The sequence below is a fragment of the Diadema antillarum genome, unplaced genomic scaffold, assembly GCF_040938485.1.
Source record: "Diadema antillarum isolate AM-2024a unplaced genomic scaffold, OU_Dant_1.0 seq00000085_RagTag, whole genome shotgun sequence".
In the NCBI taxonomy this organism is placed as follows: domain Eukaryota; kingdom Metazoa; phylum Echinodermata; class Echinoidea; order Diadematoida; family Diadematidae; genus Diadema; species Diadema antillarum.
The window spans coordinates 212431-234320 of NW_027271177.1; the positions used below are offsets into that span (position 1 = coordinate 212431).

Consider the following 21890-nt stretch of genomic DNA (forward strand, 5'->3'; position numbering starts at 1 on the left):
TGCCTTATATTTGATGTGTTTTTGTTTTTCCCAGCGTGATGGTGCTACATAAGAAATGTCACATACCTTAGCATCAGTGGATTATTATAGTACCAAAAAACCCTCAAAACAGCAGGGACATTTGGGTACATAATACACAGTACACATACATGTACAACATCTCGTCGCTGGGGTGACAAGACCTTGTATCTGCATTTTTGGTGAAAATGACTTTTTTTGGATTAATGGTCAAATTATGGGATAAGTGATGTCCTGTCCAAATACCAACTGTCTTACTCCAAAAATGAAGCCATCACGGCATGTCAAAGGAAAGGCTATTCCATTCGCCACAGTGCTTTGGCCGCCATGTTTTTTGGCTCTCCTGAACATTTGACATTTTGCAGATCATATACGAGGTCTTGTCGTCCCAGCAACGATATAGTCATTAAGGTCTGGACAGTTTGTGGTTATGGAAAATTACCATTCTCAAAGAAGAGCTCTTTGAAAGTATGATGACCTCCATTACCAGAAAGTCTGTTTCTATCCAATTTTGCTGATCTACAGAGGAAGTGATTGATGATGTATAGGTACAGTATTCCAATTGTAAACACACAAGTGGAACTGACTATACTTCTTTGTAATACACTGACATGCCATAATCAATCATATTCCTGTAGGTATAGGCCTACTGTTATTTTCATGTACAGATATTTTCGAGAATCAGGAGGTCATTGACATTTTTGCAAGATATTGTTTTTTATGCCAATGCTAACGTTAATGCACTATACCCTAATGCATGGAGACATGGAACTGTGATTCACAAAATTCGAGAAAATTAAACCCTCACGAAAGTAACAGCTTATACAGTACAGTAGGAGTGTCTTCTTCAGCCCGAAGTTCATACTATAGGCTAAAGTATAGCGGGATATTTTGTGGTTTGGGAAAATAGACACTGTGAATGTGCATCTTCATCAGCTCGAAACAGCCCACTTAGGGAAATTAGCCCGAAATTTGACACATGCATACTTTGCATCATTACTCTGCTCAGCGCGTGGTTCCAAAGTGGATTTCCCCGCACAAAATCTCCCATATCACCGTATGTGCAATGCTACAGCAGACTGGTATGTACGTGTGTAGGTACAGATTGTCTCATTAATGCAAAATGACGGAAGCATTCAACAAAGAAAAATATGGATGTCAAGCCAGGAGCTTTTGCTGGATTGGCACACCTTTCTTGCCACACAGCAGGAGAAATTCAGATGATAGTTCAATCAAAGAGAAATCTTAATGAAACATCGAAGCTGAGAAACTCACAAAATTGAAACAGAAAAACAAGAAAATACTGATAAAAGAAAGGAGAAAGGGATAACAAAAATCAAGATATGCATGGAAACAAGATGATTAAGGCTAGTGCACTGCATATGATTGGGGGGAATTTCCTTAATCATTTAACAAAGGGTGGAAAGTTGATAATCTACAAAAGAATTGACCCCAAGAGACCATACTCATATCACTTTAATTGTGTTTACGTGGTTGAACAACTGTCCTTTTTAAAGCCCACTTCAAAAGTCCATCTGCATGGTGTGGCATTCTTAGCAGGACAGTTTAGAAAGTTTCAAAGAATGCCGCGTCCCATTAACTTTATCTCCATCCTCTTGATGGCAGAAATCTAAAAGATGGTCAACTGATAGAGATGATCACAGAATACAGCAATACCTGCAGTTTTCTGGAGGTTTTGTGCTAAAAGCAGTGAGGCAAACAATGCATCTTACCACAGCATCACACTAAGCACAATTGTGACTCTTTGAATTGGCAGTAAAATGTGGGCAGAGTTTGAGGGTTTCTGTTTTTTCCCCCTTTTTTCCTATGCTATAGTTACAGACTGCTGGGGGCGACAAAGTACCTGCCAACCAGCATTCCCCATTCCTGTTGTGTACGGACACCTCAAAATGGTATCTGGGCCATGAATTTAATAGCTACATGACTGCAGTATTGTTCCTTTCTTCAACCCTTTAAAGAATGTTATTTCAGATGTTATGTTTTGAACACTGTACACAGATGACTGTAAAGGGAATTACAATACATAAACTAAGATTAAAAGAGCAGTGAGCTTGTATGGCATATCATAATGGCATCATTCATATGTTTGGCTCCCATTAAACTTTGAGGTATAACTCAACTGAAGGGTGCATTTTGTATGATCTGTGTATCAATGCAACCACAATGCATCACACAAATTGTATAAAGACTTAAAGGGTAGCCGCAGTACCCCTTTGCAAGAAAAACTTTGCCTAAACTTTGTACTCAGCATTGGTCCTGGCCAATACAATTTGGTCTGTGCTGTAATTCAGCACTGTCCAAATTTTGTGTACTGGAAAAATTGGAAAATTTTTATGAGTATTTTGCTCTGGAAAATTTTGTCATACTCAAACTTCTTTTTAATTTCATGCATAAGCATTTTTTTAAAATTAATGTGTAATATCCAAAGTTTAGAGGTACTGTATGACATGAACTTGTAAGTCATGTCCACGCTTGACAGAATGTTTAATATTGACAGTACTAGGCAACCGTAGGAATTGTGAATTTGAATTTGCCACACATTTTGTGTGTGTAACTTTTCATGTTTGGATACACAAGTTACTTTTGAAATATAGTAGAGCCATTGTCTAATTGTGACCCAATGTTATACCACAGGTTTGGGTTTCTAGGAGCCACAGTGGTACCCACACCTGTTGATTCTGAAGCCCTCTTGAACTTTCGTGGTGCAGTGAACCATTCACATTGGTTCATGTTCAGTGTTTAATGTCTCACATGCACCGCGGTAAATGCCTTCTGCTGTAAGAAAAGAAAAACAGAAAAAAAGAAGAATAAGCAGTATGCCTGTCATTCCAGAATCACGAGTTCGTTTTTGTTTGGCTGCACATACCTCCAAGAAGATTCTCTGAGATACCTCATGTTAACAAGGTCTTGTCACACACAGAAGGTTGGACAGAAGCATTTTATTTTTTGTGTTCCAACATTTACACTGAAGTCATACATTTACATAAAACTTGGCATTTGGTGCAACCACAGAAATCATCCCTATATGTTCTGCCTTCAGAGAATACCAGGCCATTAATATGATTATGAAAAAGTGGTTATACAGCAATCATCCTTCATATGTGGCCCGCTACAACAAAAGGATCCTAAAGTCGCTGACGGCTGTGCCGCGAAAATCGAATCTGAAGTCACATCATCAAAATTGGTCAAAACAATCGAATTTCTGTTTTTGGCATAATTTTGTAGTCTAATGTTTTGTCTATCATCTGCCGAAATTTCGAAGCTAAATGATCATAGGAAAGGTAAGAAATCAAAGTTTTTCTTGGCCATGATTTTCCGACTTTCAACGTGACAGAAATGTGTCCAAAGATTTGGATTTAGCGCCGTAGCTAGACTCCGCCCCTAGCAATGAGGGAGTAATCTTATTGGTCAGTGCGTGGCATCCTGATCACTGATTGGTCGTGCGTGGACCACTGGCTCTAAGCTTGAATGAATATCGCATAGGTTGCTAGGAGCATACCTTCTATTGTTAAGCGGTGAAAACTGTCTCGCCTCCCCTTGATCATGACAGCGTTGGAAGGAAAACTTTGAAGGCGTTTTTCTCGAAACTCTGATTTCTACAACCACTTGACATGCGCTAATAAAATCATCGATATCTCCGCAACCAAGTATTTTAAGAGTTATGCTATATGAAATTACAGGAGAAGAGTAAGGGAATAATGTCATGCCATTTTCAGAAAATTGTCCTCCCCGATTTTCGGACCCTTTTGTTGCAGCGGGTCACATATGACTTAAACATTTTTAAATGCAGTCTTCAAACCTTTTCTTCTGGTGGTTTTTCTAAAACTTTTCTTGGGATTCTTGACGGACATTACCATGATTGCCAAACACAGTGCATGTCATGTAAGTTACCAAAGAGTACTTGAGTTGATACAAAAACAGAAAGATATCTACCTTAGGACAAAAACATTGAGCAGTATGGTATGTTATATGGAAGAGTATTACAGTAGATTAATTTACAGGTTGCTATTACTAGTATTAGAAAATAAACTGCATACGAAAACAGTGATTAGTGAAATTGCTCCTTCATTTGCTACACTGCAGTCAATTTCTACATGCCAAACAAACTTTATGTTAAATCATCACAGTACTTGACCATCAATGTAAAGTATTCATACCTCATAAGGTGCCATCTGACACGTTTCTCTCTTGACCATAAATGTAATTTGTAGAAATGCAAAGTGTGTTTTAAAGTGTGTTTACACATCTTAAGTTGACATTTGAACTTTATTGTCTGAAAGCGCCCGCTATTTTGCCAATGAGGTATCCAATCATTATAAATAAATTAATGACTTTCAACCCAACCCCCCCAACTGAATATCATTTTACAATTAAATTTTGAATAGAATGTATTGGAGAATGGAGGTCAAAGTACTCACTGTAAAGGAGTATAATGATGGAAAGCAGAATGTGCTTTGAATGCCCTCCACAAAACAACATCTATGTTGTCCCAGTTTTGAGAAGGATTTAACATGAGTAGTTATACTTGGGCACATACCGTCAGCTGGTTGAGAAACTTGAATTCATGGCAGCAGGCATTGTATGTGGCATATCTAATCACAGGTTGTTTTGGTTTCAATGCCCCATGGTAATGAGGCAGTTTGGGCCGCAGTGTCGTAAATAAAGGTAAAACTAGAAATAGGAGCGTACTCTCCTGGGGTCAGGGTGGATAATGTCACAAGATAAATGAAGAGATACAGAGGAACAAAATTTAAAATATGAGGAACAGGCATAAAAATGTGGGGAAAATATGGAAAAATACCAGGAGGGGAAGAGTGAGAGAGAAAAAAACAACAACCCCAAAACAAAACATAGACTATAGTGGGCTTCCACTGATGCGAATTAGCAGGAAACAAATCTCAAGATTTGCTCCACGATCCAAATCTTACCAGTGTGGACATACAAATCTCATCTCAATCTCAAATCTTGGATAAACCACCTTTGGTGAAGACAGGATCCAACTAATAAAACACTCAATCAGAGTCATTTTGTCAGAAGAGTACAGATGGTATGAATTCTATCTCAGAGATCTATATGAAAGTGTATTTAGGAGGCATGGGAGGCTTTTGATTTTGTAATAAGGTAATTGCAAATCTCAGTCACTAAAACAGAGAGAGACAATTAATTTGAATGAACAGAGAAGTTCAGCAACTGACATACAAGTGTCTATATATATGTGTCAAATTCACAATGTACAGAGCTTCTACCCCTGCAGGCTTTTACCATTCTTTTACTGTTTCATGATTTTGGTTTCTATCCTGGAAAGAACAGGAGAAGGGTTCCTCCTTCCTTGTGGGATCCAGCTTTACTGTGCTGTTGATATCACAGTATCAACTACTGTAAAAGTGGAAATTTTCACGGTGTTGAAATTTTCACGCATTTCGCACAACCTGAAACTAGCTCAAAAATAAAAGCACACAAATATTTTTGTTTGCCATATGTTCCAGCAGTTGATGACTTGATTCTGCGGAATTAAAAACACACAAACTCTTCTTACCCCGCCAAGCGTGAAAAATTTGTCGCGCGAAAATATCCATATTTACAGTAATACTTTGGATGTACAAACCTAGTTGGAGGGATCATAGCCATCATGCATTTACAAGAAAACTTTTTTAACTTGAACTTTGAACTCTGAATTTTAGTTTTGAACGGAAAATTCTGATTTATAACTCATGTCATCTCTAATAAATATATGTCAAATGAAGCATTTCTATGCGAAGGGGCTCATAGTACCAAATTTTGGTCAATATAACACCATTATTCAGTTCAAATCTGAAACATAGGGGCCTAAAGCTCACATACTGCCATCGGTGGAATTTTACCACGCACGGACTGGCTGTACCTTTGCAGGCATTGTGCACGCTGGTATACAAGGAAATTCATTCTTTGAGGCTGGCCTCACAAACAAAAAGTTTGCATTTTCAAAATGCACTTTCAGCCCAAACTATGCATTATACCCCATAGAAGTTATTCTTTTCTGCTTGCAGAGAGATTGTTTGGCCGAGAATTTCATCTGGCCAATAAACTGGCCCTCTGGCAAAATACTGTAGAGAATCTCATCATGGTATATCCTTCAAGAGTCCAAGAGAGGTCATTGGTCATTATGGCTCTATAACCTACCCTGATTAATGTCCAATGTTAAAGACAAGAGGCAACCCAGTAACCTTTGACACACAAAGTGTGAAAACCCAGAATATTCTTCAGTTTTTATATAAATTCTCTCCTTCCTCATTCCTTCTCAACAAATTGCCCCTATTCTCGTTCTGTCCTGTCTGATTTTTCCAGGCTAAGATGAGAACAGAAAGAGATAAGTGAGAAGAAGAGAGATTGGCTGGAATGGGCGAGGTCTTCTGGAGTGAGGGAAAGAAAACAGGTGGTGGAGTTTGGAGGATTTACAGGGTAGATGCTCATTTCTGTGGGGCATGAAAATAAAGGTCGAGGACGGCATCCCTACAAAGAAAGAGGGAAGTGAGGGAAAGGCTAACTGCACCAGTGTTTGCTAACATACAGTCTTTACTCTTTCCATTGTCTCTCCTAAAGATATTGTGACTCTTCCCAAATACATTTGGCATAAGTGACATAGTTCAGTTACTTATCAACACTATACAGCATTTCCATAGCAACCACAAATAACACATTTAGCTTTACTATGAAGTTTTGTATGATCTGAACGTTTTGTTCTTCAATATCTGCACATAAGAGAAAATGAACATACATATTTCATCCAGTCTGCTTCAAACTGCCAGCATTATTTTTTTCCTTCATGTTGACAGAACTAAGAGTTGAAATTTTTAAAATCATTCTATGTGTGTATCAGATATAAGAATCACATAGCAATAATCCTATGATGTAATTCTATACTTCATCTTGATTTTGTTTGTTTGTTTGTTTGTTTGTTCATTTTCCATCTGAGAAGATGGCTGGATAGCCCATATTCAGCTATATTAAGCTGGTCTTCCATGGGGTCCAGTTGGATTTGACGTGGGACACCACTTCACCGGGTTAAACACCCTGCTCTTTGCGATGAATGAATGAAGTGGGATCTTTTACGTGCATGACTTGTTACTCTCTTATACACGGGACCTCCATTTTATGTCCTATCCGAGGGACAGAGTGTTTTGCCTCTTGCTAGAGGGGACGGTATACTTACACACAACATTGCTCAGTCCAGACTCGGGTTCGAACCTGGGCCGCATGATCGTGAGGCAGACGCGCTACCGACTGAGCCAACTCGCCGCCATTATGCAATGATAAACACAAAGCTTCCTCATATCTAAAGCAGAAAATCATTCATAAACTGCAACAAACCAAAGGTATGAATATAAAGATGCATAAACTGATGAACACTAGGATCTAATGTGACATGCACACACCACATTAAGTGTGCGCCACACTCGTCCATCATTTTGGCTTAAAGAAGGACAGCTGCTGAAAAGGATGATGAATTCAACACAAGACAAATTATGCACACATCACAGAGAAGGCTAGAAACCCAAACCCAAAAAAGAAAAATGTACCCAAAATCTAAAGCAGGGATCAGTGAATCAGTGGCAATATCAAGAAACTTGGAAGAAATTAATCGTAATCTTTTGAAATTCCTGAATCACAAACTACTGTGGCATTCTACAGATATATCAAAATATTCATTTTCGTAAATAATATTACTACCCACAAATTTTGTAGGTAAGTTGTTTGAATTTCTTATTTCCTTTATAATTATAGGCACGTTTACTCAATAACCCTGCACTATGTGTCAAGGTCTCAGTAGGCCTATATTATACTTTGACCGTGTTTATGCTTCCCCTTTTCGGGCCAGAATCAGCGTTTTGAAATGTGATTAGAGCAAAACGCTGTTGCTTTCATGCTCACTTCGATAGAAACGCTGATTCAAACCGCCGATCCAAAACGCACCAAAAGGTGCGTTTACAATCGGTGTTTCTGACTAATCACGTTTGACGGGGAAGCATAAGCGCAACAGCGTTTCTAAACGCATTTAGAGTGATGTCATCTAAACGCCTTTCTGGTTCACGTGAAAAAGCGCACGCCCGGCCAGCCAGCTACCCTTGCCTGTGCAGTTTTCCCATGTACTGTGCATACGCATGTCTTACCCAGCTGCTCTCCCAGGTCAGGCCACCAATCGCAGCGCGCGCCCCAATTTGACCTGCCTCTGCTGAGGTCAGCGAAGCAATCGCAAATGCTCTTTCCAAGACTCAAAGAAAGTGAGCATAAACAGTGCTCCCGTGAACGGCGTTTTGAATCAGTGTTTTGAATCAGCGTTTCAAAACGCTGATTCTGCCTTCGCAAATTGAGCATAAACACACCCTTTGAAAATCCTCCAATACAAGAAGGACCCTACATATTAAAGATCTTGTGTACCTATGGGAGCAGTGATTTTTAAAAATGCTCAAGATATCACATTTGATGCATATGTATAGGTCTGTTGTATCACAAAACATCCTACCATGTAACATTTTTGCAATAAAACCTAAAATATAAGGAGATATCAGTATTTTTCTCAATAAACCATAACTGCAGACGGTTTAGTCTGGAAACATTTTTATTATATCTATTGTTCACATTTTGTGTATTTAACAATACTTAACATCGATTATGCAGATTCAAATTTTTACAGTGCTTATTGTTTCTATCCCTAACTCACATTTTATAACAATTTTAAAGCACTAATGCTGGGTTTTTTTTCATCTGCAAATGGTAAATTATGCCTTTAAAGACAGTATGTTATTCTTTTTTTTTGTCAGTGCACAGAGAACATTAAATACATTCTATTCAAGTTTAATCACACTCATTTGATTGATGTGAATATTGCTATTGAAGTGCCAAGTATTATAAGATGACTCACACTGCCATTCATTCTTTGTTGGATTGCATTGAGATTGTTATGTGGTCTGAAGCTAGTACTTACATGTAGCTAATTCATTTAAAAGACACTTCTCACTGGGATAAATGCTCCTTTAAAGGGATAGCGCAGTTTTGGTTGAGGTGAGGCTTCACGCTTTTATCTCTTTTTGTGAGATAACAAGAAACCTCTTATGAAATATGAGAGAGTATACAATTCTAAGAGGAATTCAAAGCTTTATTTGATAAAAAAATTGGTTTCTATATGGCTGAAATGTCAAAAATCAAAGAGGTTCTATTGATACGTGGGACAAAACTTTTATTAGGACTACTTTGTTTCACTTTGTTTTTTGATATCTCAGCCATCTCAGAACTGGTTTTCATCAAATAAACTTTGAATTTCTCTAATTGTATGTTCTTTCATATTTCATATGTGGTTTATAACTACTTCAAGAAAAAATCTAAATCTGAATTCCCATCTCAACCAAAACCATACTATCCCTTTAAAGTGAATAACAGAAAACATTTCTAAAAAATGTCCTTCTGCTTTGAAGCACAAAGAACATGGCATAATCTGACACAAAGTGGGTAATACGGTAAAGAGCCTGGAGAGAGAGCCTACAAGGTCAATGAGTGAACAAAAGAATCACCTGTTTTTATGATATGGGACAGGTGATAAAGAAAGACAGATATGTGAAATGTACACATGGCAAATAAACATCAACTACTAGATTACTTACATGCTGACAGAAAGAAGAGATTGTGGCTGTCATAGTTCAGGCAAACATTGCATACTTCCTGCATGTTCTGGTATGTAGTATCACTTGCAGTGGTATTTGATAAACTTTTGAATGAAAACAAAGCACCATTCTCCTCAATAATTGATACTTGTTATGTGATACTCAACTGCCCCCCAAAATAAAACAACAACTCTCGTTATTAAATGTCTGTCTATCCAGTGTGTATCTGTGTGTGATGGTGTATGTATGAATAAATACCACTGAAAGAAAGTACATACCGTTATGTGTGTGTGTGTGTGTGTGTGTGTGTGTGTGTGTGTGTGCAGAGGAATCAATGGGTTACAGCCCAGTTTCTATTTTGATGGAGGGACATCTCATGATCCTCTCTTTGGACAGCTATAAATATTCTTTCCAACACAGAAACTGTCATGCAACTTAATTGCAAGACTGATGCCTAAAATAGACCTTGTACAAAAGAACTGGAAAGATATCAACATTATTTTCTATACAACTGAACTCCAGAGAAATATTAAATTATGCTGTTCAAACAGATCATGAGCTGTGAAATGGAGTGGCAAGAAAGGTTTTCACAGAGCTGACTAAATATGACAATTGCCTTTAACAATAGCAGAACTCCATCACAAGGTGGCGCTAGACCAGATAAAACCCTTATCTGGAATACAGTAATCATGATTTTCAGGACAGGAACAAGATGTACAATGTATCACAAAATGAGTGATATTTAAAAGAATGCTGCATACCAACTTGCTCACTGGATGAGGGCAAACAAAGCACACATTCGGGCAAGTAATGCCATTCAGCACCTGTCCCTTTCATGCACAGGGTCATTTCCTGAAGGCACATAAAGGTTAACCCGTTCCTTACGGGAACCTGGTTTACCAGGTTCCCGTGGGAGCAACTGATATACGGGAACCTGGTTTACCAGGTTCCCAAAATGAAGACAAGGGTGCCTGCTTCAGTGACCTAAGTCCATGTTTCTTTGTGTTAAAATGCTCAGAAAAGTGGGTTTGATTAAAAGATCAGAGTTTATTCTATCAGGATTTGTTCTCCTGCTGTTTAAAAAAGGGGGTTTTACAGTATTATGTACCTTTTCCTGATTTAGTGTTTTGCTTGTTCTGCTGTAAACTCGTACGAACATGTACATAATGGTCAAGGCTGAGATCAGTTAGAAATGCGGGTTCGCTGACCCCAGTCACCTCATTCAGGTACCTGGTTTTGCGTAGAACAAAAGATTCTGAGAGCTCATCAGCGCACGCTCTATTCATACCTCGCACCCGATCGATATTTCCATTGTTCACGGGCACATGTAGTTGACCATAGAAAGGGGGACACAATGAACCGCTTGACTGCCTTCAAACAGCTGTATTACCAACCTGTGTGCCTCTCTGTTGACGGGCGAAAAGAATCTCGTTTGGGGGCATTAAAGGCACTCAGAGAATTGCGGAAGGAACGGGTTAAGAGAAGTACTTTTGTACTGCCCAGAATGGACATTTACCTTCTAATAATATCATGTGTAACATTATTCATAAATGAACCCAGTGTACATTGGAGATTCATGCACAATTTTCACGATAAAGCCTAAAATATACGGGGATATCTGTATTTTTCTCAATAAACCGTAACTGTAGACAGTTTAGTCCGGAAACATTTTTATTATAACTATTGTTCACATTTTGTATTATATTTAACAATACTTCACATTGATTTTACCGATTCAAATTTTTACAGTGGTTGTTTCTATCCCAAACTCACATTTTAGAACTATTTTAAAGCACTAATGCTGGGTGTTTGTTTCATCTGCAAATAGTAAATTATGCCTTTAAACTTCTCCCCCTAAAGAAACCCTAAACAATCAAACAACCCACACGAAACTCAAATGCTACTTAAGGGGTAATACGGCAATGGGGTTGCCATTTACCTCATAAATCACATCATATCAAAACAATACATGAGAAAACCTTGATATTGTGCCCTAATAACTGGAACACAGCACATGAATAATTGACATGCCATGCTGTTATGTCTTTATGATCTCGTTTGTATGGCAATTCATTGTCACTATGACATTGATAAGGACACAATGTTGTGATTCAAACTGTGCTGCTGAATCTCTGCAGCAGTCATAGAAATAAAGTTTGTGCTAGATAGCAATAGATTATGGAAACCAAATGAATGATAAAGTATGTATTCTCTCTCACACCTACAAAACAATGTGAAATGAATTTCTCTTGGGAACACATAACTCTGCATGTATTTTCAAAACAAAGCAAAGCATTGGAATGATAAACATAACAGAAATACACAGTAGCTGTTTTCACAGTGGAATAAGAATGCTTGTGTAGAATTGTTATTCAAACATTGCTACATGAGACAAAAATGATACTTTGAATGCCACATTGACAGTTGACTGCTTGCCAACTGTCCTTCATGGGGAGTGAATATCTTATAGATGATTGAACAAAAAGAAAAAAGAGAAAAGAATGACGAACACTCAGAGATCATAACAATCATCCATATCTATAGATAGCACATATCACGTTCAACATGAAGTGTCAATGTTTTTCCAGAAAAAAAAAAGCAAGCATAAAGTGAGAAGAAAATGGGAATAGGGTGAAAAGTAAACAGACCCCTACTAGGAGCAATAAAGGTAAAATACAACATTGGATGTGTTCTGCATTATGTTTCTAGGCCACAGTTCCAATTTTCCATTTCTCTTTTTTCACTTGCTTTTACAAGACATGCAGGGAGTTTGTTAAATAATTCAGCAGCTGGGAGTGTAAACAAAACTAGAAGTATCACTAACGGTGATTAATACCCCCACTCCCGCAGCCCAGATTCCTATAAAAAAGAATTGAACCTGGGTTTGATAAAAGGTCATGTGTGTGTGTGTGTGTGTGTGTGTGTGTGTGTGTCTGTCTGTGTGTATACATGTGTGCAGTACTCTGTGAGTACCTGGTGAGTTTGACTGCTTCACAATTGTGGAAGTAGTTCACTCCACAAGATTTGAAGAAAATATGCAGCTACCATGGCAACACATCAGGTACGAACACAAAGAGTGTCTTGCATAACTACACCCATAGATCATTATGGGCCCTACATACTGCATTTGAAATAAATAGCTTAAACACTGTGGAAGTAGTTTGCTCCACAAGGTTTTGGGGAAATTGTGGTTACCATGGCAACACTTTCTCCAACACACACACACACACACAAAAACAAAACATGTCTTGCACATCTACACCTCAATGTCATTATGTACACCAAATTTGAGTGCAATTGCTGCAAAATTGTGGAAGTAGTTCACATCACAACATTTCTAAGAAAATACACTGTTACCATGGCAATGCCTTGATGGGTACAAACACAATAGGGTCTTGCATAACTACAACTATAGATCATTATACATACCAAATTCGAAATAAATTGCTTAAATACTGTGGAAGTAGGTCACTCCACAAGGTTTTGGGAAAATTGTGGTTACCATGGCAACGCTATCTCCGACAAACATAAATAAACACATGTCCTGCACATCTACACCTCAATATCGTCATGTACACCAAATTTGAGTTCAATTGCTTCAAAATTGTGGAAGCAGTTCACTCCACAAGATTTTCAAGAAAATATGCTGTGACCATGGCAATGCCTTGTCAGTAAACACAAATTGTGTCTTGCATAACTACACCTACAGCAAGTGTATAGATCATTATACATACCAAATTTGAAATAAATTGCTCAAATACTTTGGAAGTACTTCACTCCACAAGGTTTTGGGAAAATTGTGGTTACCATGGCAATGCTTTCTCTGACAAACACAAAGAACATGTCTTGCACATCTACACCTCAATGTCATCATGTAACCCAAGTTTCATGAAAATTGCTTCAAAACTGTAGGAGTTCGCGATGCAAGATTTGCAACGTACCGCCTGACTGCTCGACCGACCACACGTTGATTCCTATATACCCCTTTATACACTTTGTGTATGTGGGTATATAACAACAAAAAAAATCTGATAGAATTTGGTTGTTGTTGTTGCTGTTGATACTAAGCATTAACAATGACAGAAAGAGGTTCTACCAGGTTCTACAAAGCTTCCACTTATGTGCAAAGTACATTAACCCGTTGAGGACGGACTGATTTTGCTCCAACACGCATTTCCCATAGACACTAGCCCCAGTATACTAGGGACTCGTCCTCAATGGGTTAAAGCCTCACACAAATTTGATAAAGGAGATGCAGCAGCATCTGATTACTGATATTCCGAGCAAAGTATGAAAACCAAAAAAATGTAAGATCAAACATCAGTAAACTATTTCCGGTGTGAAGTAGCATGCTCTTGTCAACCTGATATGAATATGAAGGCTACTACCCCAGCAAGAATTTCCTGAATTCTGACACATTGACATTCATTGAAATATCACAATACACTGTGCCATGCTTTTTAATGGGCAAAGGATTGACTCTTGCAACATTTCTCAACTTACGATGTAATGTTGCCCCCCCCCATCTAAATAAACATTTTGCAAAATTGTATTTCAACCATGTATCTCAAACGCAAAATGGAGAACATTATTAATCATTTCGACAATAAATGCAGCATTAAAATGCAGAAAACAACTGGATCAACTTACTATCTCTCTAAAAGCATTGACAAAAGTCAAAATCTGTCATCATGATAAAGAAAACCTCTTGAAGAGGAAGTGCTATAGATCTATTTTGTCACATCACAACAAGGTATTTCCCCCCTTCTTGGCCCTCCCCGGTGGTTTCTGAAGTTTGGGGGTGAAATGAACACCAAATGTCTGACCTTCAAGGATTTAAACTTGGCTAGCACCCAAGAACCTTTGAGGCCAGCTTCCTGGGTCAGCTAGGGTCAAATACCAGCTGAGGCAAGGCCCTTCAATGGGACATGTCAAACTGAATCTGGGGTGATGTGGGAACATAAACAAGGGACACTCAGGGAGTAAATTGTGAATGGACAAAGACTGGGAGGAGTAAGGGAATGGACACAGGATTGCTGACTTATGACGCATGCTGCTGGGAAGCTGGTGCTGGAATGTAGAGAAAGATTCAATGAAATAATGCGTGGGAAGATACAGCACTTTTTTTTTTATCATTCATTGAGCCTTGAGAAATCCCCTGTGACCAAAGTGGGAGAGTCCACTTTCATCAATGAACTCACCAGGCTGCTTTCCTCAATTCAGAATAGGCCTATGTCACTGTGACAGAATTCTTTATTAATGACGTGTACTGTACATTTCTTGGCAAATTCAATTTACTCGAAAAATACTACAAGGTCTCAATACTACAATATTTTTATGTGAATCTCTCGTAAAAGAGAAGAATTTCCAAATGATAAGGATGAGGAGAGGAGTAGAGAGAAAGAGAGAGAAGGAAAGAGATTGCAATATGAAGAGCTAAATAATGGCTTCTGTTGTGTATTCCATCACGATGCTGAGATAAAATGCATCTTGGCAGGTAAAATGAAGCCCCAAGAAATTGAGACTGAGGAGGTTTGCATAGTGGTCAAACCCACACAAATGACCCATAAATCACTGCAGAATAAGACAATGCATTGTACACACTGTCAAAAGTCCCCCCCCCCCTGCAAAGATAAGGTTACCCAAAAGAGTAAAGGTTTTCATTAAACCAGGCTAAAGTAAAGGTGATATACTGTATATTGTATAATTTACAAGTTGTGCACATTTTCTTATTTAGTGATATTAGCCACAATCACAAAATCAAAGATATTTAAATATTCTGACATAATGTCATCATTCACTTTTTTTAAAATTGAAAAAGTCACCTTGAACATTATGTAGAGTTTCCCTTTTTTAGAAACTTGCACACCCAGTCATGATGTCATTATCATGGTTTTTATTCTGCAACTCTGTCTCGGGACAAGACACCCTTTCTATAGCTGTGCTTCTGCATATTTTTTTTTTTTTTAAGTTGGTGACATAATAGTATAGTAAATTATGACATAACAGTTCTGTTTTCATTAACAGAGACTCCAACTCTCCCTCTTTCGATGGGAGATCTCCCGCCAAAAGTCCATTTTTGCAAAATCTCCAATTCTCCCGCCGTAGCTCTGTGTCTCCCGCTTGAAATGATTTTTTGCTTATTGCCATCGTATGTTGAAAAAATACGCCTTAGATAACACGAGGGAGCATCTAAAACCCTAGAGCCTATAACACATCAAGTTGGAGTCTCCCGTTTGCTAGGGGTTTCAAGCGGGAGAATCTCCAGATCAAAAGGTGCTTGGGGTTGGAGTCTCTGCATTAACTCTTGTGTAGTTTGAAAATTGTCAACCACCTTTACTTTTATCTTGCTTGTGCTTCATCAGCAACCTCGCTCTCAGTCTACTGCGGGTTCATTGTTATGTGATAAACTTTTCACATGGTATTCCACACTTTTGCTTTTTTTGTACAGTTCCTAAAAATCATAAACCCAACAATGTTTTACTAGATAAATCAAGCATGATTTGCTTTTGATTGATTAAAAAAAGAAAAGACAATGCAAGACAGACTGTGTCCCTATTCTTTAGGCTATCACACACCTACTAATCAGTGATTGTCAACTTAAAGACACACAAAATGAAGGGACAATATCATGCCAAAGCTTTTAAACATTCTTGGCATAATTTGTGTACAAGCACAAACTGCACTGACACAAATGGTAAGAAAATTAAGATGATAATACATGCTATCAATTTTTCTTTATAAATCTTTCCATCACACCGCTAGTGTTCTCTGGGGGAGGAGGTCAGCTTTTTCTCAAAATATTGAGTTAATCCAGTAAATGAAATATAGGAGTCTTCCTTTACAGGTAATAAATGTTGCACTTAACCTGCAATACAATATGTAATAAAGTCTTCTTTCTTGCCATACCATCCAACTTTCCATCAGTTTTTGCCTGAAGTTTGCATTTAGGAATAGAATATGAACACATATAAATTCAAGCTTTAACTGAAAGCATTTGAAACCAAGAGATTATGGCAATTCTTGAATTTTATTTCTCTTCATGGCATTCTTGAGACTTCCTCCTATTCATTAGACTTAAATACCTATTTCATTTACTCTAAGAACACAGTAAACCTTACTACTATAGGTGCTGTACAACAAACATCATCATCAACATCACCATCACCATAACATGATTCACACTATTTCCTCTTTCAAGCATGGCTATAGCCTTACCATACAGGACAACTAATTCAGTCAGCATTCATGTAAGCTTTCATTCACACACTGAACAAATCAGCACCGAGAGAGAAATCACCTTCATGGGGGTACAATAACAACCTGCTCACAAAAAAGAGAAGATTCAAATTCATGAATTTCTTCCGTCGAGTTGTTTTCATTGCAACTGATTGACAAATTGCCCTACTAAATCCTGCTCGAGTATGTACGCCCATGATTTTTTATCATGGCTACTACTAAACACTGATCAATTCAGTGCTTATTTACGTCGATGTAGGGCAATTTGTCAATCAGTTGCAATGAAAACAACTCGACGGAAGAAATTCATGAATTTGAATAACAAAGCAGTACCCGCTGCGTGCTATAAGGATTAGAACCAACACTTGCTTTCGGGCGAAAGCTCGGTGGTCTAGTGGAGATGACGCCTGTCCAGTGATCAGGAGGTCGTAGGTTCAAATCCTGCTCGAGTATGTACGCCCATGATTTTTTATCATGGCTACTACTAAACACTGATCAATTCAGTGCTTATTTACGTCGATGTAGGGCAATTTGTCAATCAGTTGCAATGAAAACAACTCGATGGAAGAAATTCATGAATTTGAATAACAAAGCAGTACCCGCTGCATGCTATAAGGATTAGAACCAACACTTGCTTTCGGGCGAAAGCTCGGTGGTCTAGTGGAGATGACGCCTGTCCGGTGATCAGGAGGTCGTAGGTTCAAATCCTGCTTGAGTATGTACGCCCATGATTTTTTATCATGGCTACTACTAAACACTGATCAATTCAGTGCTTATTTACGTCGATGTAGGGCAATTTGTCAATTAGTTGCAAAAGAGAAGATGTATTAAAACAGAGTGTGAAAAAATACAGTAGCTAGTTTGTTGTTGACCAGCACGAATTACAGAGGGGTAATGAATAAATAACATTATTTACAAGTGATCACAGTGTTTATTACCTCCGCCAAGGGGGGAGGTTATGTTTTCGTTACTGTGGTTTGTTTGTTAGTTAGTTGGTTGGTTGGTTGGTTCGTTTGTTCGTTTGTCTGTGTGCAAAATAACTCAAAAAGTAGTCACCGGATTGTGATGAAACTTGCAGGAAAGGTTTAGAACGACACAAGTAACAAACGATTAACTTTTGGTAGTGATCAGAGAATTTTGGGGGAATTTATGACGGATTTGTGATATTTCTGCAGGCAGGGTCAATGAATTCGGTAGTTCAGGCTGCGCGTATTTGAGGTTTGCCTGCGCACACTAAAGTGCGTGCTCTAGTTTCTGCTAGGGCGAGGTGCGCGGTGCAGCTGAGGGTTTATGACGTAACAAAGGCTTCTATATTGGGAAATCAGGCGGCTTTCAGCACACAATGCAGTACGTATGGGTGGAAATCACTGATCTCTGTGGAAGAACAAGATCGGTGAGGGTGGAAATGGGCTGCATGCTTGGCGGAGGTCTACGCTCTCAGAGTGCTTCTCTAGTATACTTGTGAGTTGGACCTAATTTCTAACGCTTAAAAAATAAAACAGATTATAATGAGATTGTACAAGCAATTGAGAACATGGATTTTGATAAAAACAAAAACAATTGGGTACCAGTCTCTTATATTGATCTACATATTCGGGCCACTGTATAAACTGCCATATTTTCTTGAAATAATCAATACTTATATACACAGCTGAGAATAGCAACACCCAGAAAATATCAGAGACATTTCTTTGCCAGTTTAACTTAACCAGGATGGCAAGTGGCTCTTATGTGGCTCTTGCACCACGGCAACCAGAAGACATATGCTCTTGCTGGACAGAGGAAGAAAGCGGCAACTGTATACTCGCTGTAGTAATTCTCCTTATCGAGTCTAGTTCATAGATACACAGAGTGTTTTATAAGATAGCTTTCAGGACCTACTCACTTCCAGTATCAAAAAGCACACCCCACACCAAACACATGTCGCAGTGTGAATATTTCACAAGGGACCAACTCCAGTACATCTTGCTGTCTGGAATCTGGTCTGCTGCCTATTTGGTACAGCTTACAGCTTAAGTCTCTGGGCAGTACATTCACACTCAATAGTGAGATAAACAAATAAATCAGGGCATGATACATTTTGGAAGGTATCTTATATTGGTGGTGTGAGTAACCAGCTTTGCATTCTGGTTCGCAACATGGCCTCCATTACCGGATACTGTAAAAGTGGAAATTTTCGCGGTGTTGAAATTTTCGCGCATTTCGCGCAACCAGAAACTAGTGCGAAAATATAAGCACGCGAATATTTTTGCTTGCCATATGTGCCTGTGCGTGATGTCTTGATTCCGCGCAATTAAAAACACGCGAAACTCTTCCGACCCGGCCAAGCGCGAAAAATTAGTCACGCAAAAATATCCACTTTTACAGTACTCACTGTTGCTTCCTTACCAACACTTCCCGGTAGCAAAGCTCCATGATCTGGTCCACATACATCTGCAGCTTATAACGCTAGCAGCTATAGCTCATGACACCGATATCTATTTGCTGGAATCCCTTGTTCGGACAAATACCTCTTTTAAGTGAGGGACAGTCAATTTTTTGACAGTTGCATTAGAGTGGTCCATCCATGGTGGAATAGTGAGAGTTACAATGGGAAATATTTTGTAATTGTCAGCATTCAAAGTTGAAGCAAAATGTTTTGCGGACAAGTAAAGTCACATACACAGTGTGATGTTCATGCTACTCACGACTCGACATATACGCAGTCAATACCAGAAGTAAGTGGGTCATGAAGTTGACCCCAGACTTTTATCATCCAGATACTCTCCACTAGAATCCATAGCCACATTTACATGAAAAGCTAGCTGAAGGTCGTCATGCGAGACAAGTCTCGGTGGGAGGGTCTTAAGTGACCTGTCCAAAATGTTTAATCTTTGCCTCTGAAATACCAAGTTTTTCTACCAGCATTAGGCAGCAAAAAGCCACAGGCAATCAGCAGAGCTCTTTTTAAGGAAGCTTTTACATACAACTCTCACACTGACAGCTGATATAAAGTGAATTGAGCAATTTCATTTTTCGAAGTGAGTCGCTGAATTATTCAGTAAGATTGGTGCACAAGTAAGTCTTTCTCCTGGTCATGAATTAAGATCACTATTGCAAATCTCAAAAGAGCCTCATGCTAATGCCCCCTCATGCAGCTCTCTTTGCTTACGACTGTCAGTGCTTAAAAGCATGAAGGTAGTTGAAAAAGGCTTTTAACTGTGCCAGCCATGATGTAGAAGAAACATCCTTACCTGACCCTTCTCCACTGATGAGTACTGCTTAGGAGGCTGTTGATTTGTCTCTTCACTTGACTCCCGTGTGTGCTGGGATGCCATATCTTGCAGCTGGAAGAGCATATTTTTCAGTGACTCCAGCGGACCTTCTGAGGAAAGCACTGTTGCTGTTTCAGGGACTTTCTAAAAAGAGAAAAATTTGTTCAAGAAAAATGCATAAAGAAGCATAAGATTATTGTGGAATGATGTAGAGGCTTTAAAATGAATTCCACAACACTTCATTTCTTCTGTGATGTCAAATAAGCATCTCCAGAAGGCATGGAAGTTAAGCTGTATTACAATATGCCTTCACACATTTCATTAAAGGGAACCCAAACCCAAAGAGCAATGTGGATTGAGTGAAAGCAGCACATTAGTAGAACACATCAGTGAAAGTTTGAGGAAAATCGGACAATTGATGCAAAAGTTATGAATTTTAAAAGCTTGGTGTTGAAACTGCTGGATGAGGAGACTACTAGAGATTATGATGTATGAGTGCACAACAATATAAAGAAAATATAAAGAAAATCCCACAAAAATTCACTTTTCTAGCATCATGAAAGAGCACTTGACTAACCGCTTTCAGAAAGCAGGGGGAGTAATTGCTACATGTCAGTATTAAGTTCATGGAATGTGTAACTTTCATGAAAATGAGTTTTTGTGAAATTTTCTTTATATTTGCTTTATATTGTTGTCCACACATATGTCATAACCTTTAGTAGTCCCCTCACCCAGCGGTTCCAATACCAATCCAGCGGTTCCAACACCAAAACTTTCAAAATTCATAAGTTTTGCATCAATTGTCCGATTTTTCTCAAACTTTCACTGATGTGTTCTACTAATGTTGCTGCTTTCACTCAATCTTATTGCTCTTTGGGTTTGGATTCCCTTTAATACCAAGTTAGGTAGACTTTTATGTAAAATGAGTGATTAATAATTACCACTAGCCTTTTATATTTGCAAGATACGAACATATTTTTCAAGTTAATGATTCCTGCATTTAAAACTGTTTTCATTGGAACTGAATGACAAATTGCCCTTCACTGATGTAACCAATCATGGGCTTGATTACTAAGGTGGGACTCCAACCAATGACCTCATGAAGCGCAATACCCACTAGACTACCAAGCTGCTGCATAATAGCCAGTGATGGGAAGCAGGTACTAATTATATTAATGGTTTTTGAGGGCAAGATGTTTTTACAGCAACTGATTGACAAATTGCCCTTTAATGACAAAATAATGAGAGCTTAAAATAGAGGGTAATGTGTCAATCACTTGCAAATAAGGACTTTTGTTTGAATGTTGTGACTTTGCTACATTTGTGAATGGGGGGGGGGGATATGAAACTTGGCTGTATCAAATGATGGTGTCAAAAAAGGACTATTTTGATGTGATAGTGATACATGATGTGATAGACAACCACTTATCATTTCAGTTATTAATGTAAAATGTTTAACATGGTATTACCAACCTCTTCCGAAGAATGGACACAATCATCCAAAAATTTGTCTAAGATCCGTGGAGTTTCTGTGTCTGCAGCATTCACAAGATCAGTTTGCAGTCTGCAATCATAAACAAACATCAGGTTTAATGGTACACATGTATGATGTTAAAGCAGCTTTGACCACAACAGAAAATGTCTCACATTGCAAACATTATTGTACAAAAAAGTAATGCATGGCAACTTTCACGCTTCAAGCAGCCAAGTCCTTGTAAATTTA

At 38.5% G+C, this 21890-nt stretch overlaps 1 long non-coding RNA gene across 1 annotated transcript in view; it reads right to left on the minus strand.

Annotated features, from left to right (window-relative positions):
- Window positions 1–21730, minus strand: part of LOC139726484 (uncharacterized) — a 45624-nt gene extending 23894 nt beyond the window's left edge. The window contains exons 1-2 of the long non-coding RNA XR_011710706.1: window positions 21641–21730; window positions 20147–20311 (exon numbers count right to left, since the gene is read on the minus strand). This is a non-coding gene — a long non-coding RNA (uncharacterized lncRNA). The remainder of the gene's footprint in view (window positions 1–20146; window positions 20312–21640) is intronic.
- Between the last annotated feature and the right edge of the window lie 160 nt (window positions 21731–21890).